General features: G+C 39.0%; 1 pseudogene; it reads left to right on the top strand.

Annotated features, from left to right (window-relative positions):
• Positions 1 to 1802: 1802 nt before the first annotated feature.
• Positions 1803 to 3600, top strand: LOC149169419 (GDSL esterase/lipase 7-like; annotated as a pseudogene).
• Positions 3601 to 4698: the final 1098 nt, after the last annotated feature.

Below are 4698 nucleotides of genomic sequence, written 5' to 3'. Positions count from 1 at the left end.
AATAGCAATTCATGGATACGAACTGAGAGCCAATAGGTCCATTTGGGCATGCAGATATTTGTAACAGGGCAGAATTCAGGCACGATCGACAGTTTAATATGGCTAAATCTCTCCAACACTGCGCTATGCTGTAGATATGCTCTGTCGAATTATAAGGGGCAGCGGTTGAATTTGCAGGAGAAAAAAATCAGGTCTTTGCCCTAAGTCTCAGTCATTGGGAATCTATTCAACTCTGTGGGAAGCTGATGACTGGGCTACAAGAGGAGGGTTGGAGAAGATCAACTGGAGCAAAGCGCCCTTCTCTGCATATTATAGCGATTTCGACATTGAAGGATGCGCAGTGCCTGGTAATAAATTGTGTGCTTCGAACCCTAAGAACTGGTGGGAAGGTCTGGCTTATAGACAGCTCAGTCCTTCAGAAACAGAGAGATACGAGTGGGTGAGAAGGAATCACGTGATATATGATTATTGCACCGACAGGTCCAGGTACCCTGTCACACCTCCAGAATGTGCTCCCGGTGTTTGAGTTCGCTCTCAAATAGTGCCCCATTGCTATGCAAGACCATTGAAGAAAATTATACATGGTATGGTGTAAGTATGGTATTGTGAATATTGAACTTAATAATTCGGTGGATTGAACTGGTTGCACTACGTCAGAAGCAGTGAGGAAAGAATTCATATTGCTAATACTATGTAAAAGCTTTAGGATAATTACGCATGATAATAGCCTGTAAGATTACTACGTGCTTACTGCTCGCATGTCTGTCACAAGCAACTGTTAACTATTTATATGGGAGTGTATGCATCACTGTCTAATAAGCAAAGTTGGAAAGTGTCTGATTTCATAATAATATCATGTATTTAGCCTTTTTTAGATGGATAGAATTTTTTTGAGATGCAAATTATTTATATACTGTTTGTATTTTAAAAGATTTATAAGAGTTTTTTCTCTAAATTGTATTTTTTTGTATCTCACAGAATTTCGTGCTTTTATATATAAATTAGAATGGTGAAAGTTCATTTTTAAAGTTGACCGATCGGGATTGGGGTTTGGCAGAGCCAAGAGCTTTGAGAAGGGCCAATGGGTGCGGACCTGAAACGGTTATGCGCAGGGGCCTAAAATTTTTTGAAGTTTGCCAGTTCAAATCGCATATCAGTGGCGGAAGTGGAGGGTTACAAAGAGAAGCAAGGATATCCCGATCCCCGACAACGATAAAGGAGGAACCTCAAACAGTGAGCCAAGATTGTGCTATGGCAATTCTCATTATAAATGCATCAAAAGAACTCAACACTATCAGAGCTAAGAGCTCTAAGAAGGACCGATGGGCGCGGACCCAAAATGAGCATGCACATGAGCATAAAATATTTGAAGTCCGTCAGAGAATATCGCATATCGGGTCGCGGAAGTGGAGTGCTACAAAGAAAGCCGAGGAGGTGTCGATCCCCGATACTGATAACTCCGAGCTGCATTAATGAGGGTCACTGGGACTTATACTTTGTCTTCTTAACTTACCCTTGATGATTCGTCACAGGCGAAACACGATAGCGACCATATTGTACTCATTACTGATATTAGTGAAGTGAAATGATTTCAAATTCGAATGCCAGATTAGGTTTATCTTTTATTTATTTATTTGTCAATTTATTTGAAACAATAAGTAGAACTCTTTTATTTTAATTAGAAAATAAATAAAATTTGTGAGTGGCCAAAGTGAAATTTGAGCGGGTTTGCATACTGTAAAATCCAACGAGCCCTGATGCAGAAGCGCTGGGAGAGAATCTGCAAGCAATTTATAGGAATTATGAGGCCATCCTCTTGTCTAAGCTCCATATCCCTCAGGCTGTTCTTCGCCAGCTTCACTCTTACATCCTGCATTCTTTATATTCCTACGCTACAGGGCGCTCTTGATCCCACGTCATGGCTTCAATCTGCGGGACCTGCTCAAGAATCAGACGTTTCAGAAAATACTGCCATTGCTCTCTGCTCCGGCGTTCTTGGCGATACAGCCGAAAATGAAGAAGAATCAATGGAATTCGACCCTGAGCTTTCCGGCGTAAGCCTGGCCGAGGAGAGTATTGCACAGAGAAGGGAAGAAACGATAAGTAGTGCATTGGTAGCCAATATTGAAGCACCAGCATCTCAAGGAATTAAAGAATCCTATCCCCTGGTTCCTGCGTTCTTTATTTTTGGGGACTCAACAGTTGATGCCGGAAATAATAATTATCTTGGAACATTTGCCAGAGCTAATAATCCTCCATACGGAAGAGACTTTGATACTCACTTACCAACAGGCAGATTCTGCAATGGCCGTTTCACAATCGACTACCTAGGTTCGTTCAAGAAAAAGCCCTTTAATATTTGATTTCTTTGTTGAATCTTGAAAATTCGTCATTCTCAGTGTAGGTTGCGGCTGAATTATTTATTTATTTTGAATGCCACAACGGTTCTCATGGGGCTGCCATTTGTTCCCACGTATCTTGGATTGGGAGGAATGTACCAACACATGTAGCAGGGGGTTAATTTCGCTTCTGCAGGTGCAGGAGTTTTGTTTAACAGCGGTTCTGATCTGGTTACCTCAAATCCCCATTTCCAAAGAAACTTCCTGCTCTTTTATATCTTCTTGTTTGAGGATCCCTATTTTCGACGAAAATTCCTGTTCTTTATATCTCCTTGTCTGAGGATCCCCATTTTCGAACAAAATTGCTGTTCTTTTATAGGTTCTTGTTTGGCCCAGGGTTAGCATTTGGAGTCTGATAATAGGGTCGTTAAATTGCAGGGGTAGCACATATCCCTGACTCAACATATCCAGCAAGCCTCAGATACGTTCCAGACAATGTCCCTATTCTTAGGTGAAAAGGCGGCGAAGGACATAGTATCGGAGTCTCTGATATACGTTTCCATTTCAGCAATGACTACATTCATTTCTACCTGCGCAATGTCTCTGGAGTTCGATCGATTAGTTCTCCATGGAAATTCAACCAGCTACTCATCGAAACCATCAGTAATGAATTGCAGGTATTGGTATTTACTCTTTCTGCCTATTTTGAGTCTCAGTAGTTAAAACTTATTACAGTCACAGAAGATTCTATAAAATTTATGCGAAAAGCAATTTATATTTACAATTCATTTATTTAAATCACAGATATAGCAAACTTACACTGCATTAACTTCTTTTAATGTGAAAGACATATAAAATTTAGATAATTTTGTTAATAAATTTCCATTATTCCAACCTTCAGGTTAAATGAAATCCATTTAATGTTGGTTACAGATATTTGTTTTCCAATATATTTTATTTTATAGTAAATCTTTATATAAAATGCTTCTGTATTTTTTGTTCATGAAAATAAGCGATATATTGCAGCATTTATACAACCTTAATGCGATGAAAATGGTGTGCATCGGTATTGGGCCTCTTGGATGTGCTCCGCGCTTCTTATGGGAGAGTAACAGTGTCTATGGAAGTAAACAATAAGATTATTGAATACAATTTTGCAATGAAATACATGGTGCAACAGCTTAACGCAAAACTTCCTGATGCGAATATAGTTTTCTGTGACGTATATGATGGAATCACGGATATTCTCCAGAATCCATGACGTGGGATTGATATGAACCGCAGAAGTCCGAACTCCGACAGCCCGCACCCAAACCATTATAGAGAAGAGTGGAAAGGATATCGGGTTCGCGATTGTTATCGCATCGCCAGATCGGAACGGAAGGAGTCTAGCATTGAAGTGTTGGAATCGCCGATAGTTTTGACAGTCCGAGTACTATCACATCGGGGTTATTGGAGCATTATGTTATTGCTCTGTTCCATGTGAAATTGCCGACAGCGATTGCAGATAAATTCGTGTGTATTGAGATCATTGAACAGAACATGGAGGGTGGCACAATAGATTTTGATATTTATAGCGGTCTTTCAATTTTAAAGTAAGCAATAGGTTGTTGGATATTTTTTCATGTTCCTTCAATTTAAAAATAAGGAGAAGGTTCATAATAATAATTAAAAAGATAAACTTACGTGGACAACCATGGTCAAATAATAATATTATCATGGTCAACCATGGTCAATAATCATGGTGACATTGTCATGAACATTGTCTTTTGCTCCAATGTCACATTATTAAAACCATGATCATTCATGGTCAACCATGGTCCAATGTTGCATTGTGACAAAGATTGTTTCTATATGAAAATCAACCATGGTCCTACGTCACATTGTGACAAATATTGTCTTAATATGAAAATAAATCGTGGCCAACCATGGTACAACGTCGCATTGTGACAAAGATTATGGGAATATGAAAATCAACCATGGTCAACGATGGACAAAGATGTTTATTTTAGGGTTTATAATATTTATTCAAATGTCGCATTGGCACTTAGATTGTATATAAAAATCAATCATGGTCAATTATGCTCAAGCATGGTCAATCATGGTCAACCATGTTCAATATGAAAATCAACCATCGTCAATTATGGTCAGTCATGGTCCAACATCACATTGTGAAAGAACTGTCTCAACATGAAAATCAACCATGGTCAACCATTGTTGACCATGGTCAACCATGTTTCAACGTCGCATTTTGACGAAGATTGTCTCAATGTGAAAATCAACCATGGTCAATCATTGTCAACTATGGTCAACCATGGTCAATAATCATGTTCACATTGTAATGAAGATTGTCTCTTTG

Source organism: Pinus tabuliformis, chromosome 4_2 (assembly GCF_031772625.1).
Source record: "Pinus tabuliformis cultivar Carrire ecotype Pingquan chromosome 4_2, CPIR1, whole genome shotgun sequence".
Taxonomy (NCBI): Eukaryota; Viridiplantae; Streptophyta; class Pinopsida; order Pinales; family Pinaceae; genus Pinus; species Pinus tabuliformis.
Note: the sequence above shows the minus strand (reverse complement) of the source record. Positions and strands in the feature narration are given on the sequence as shown.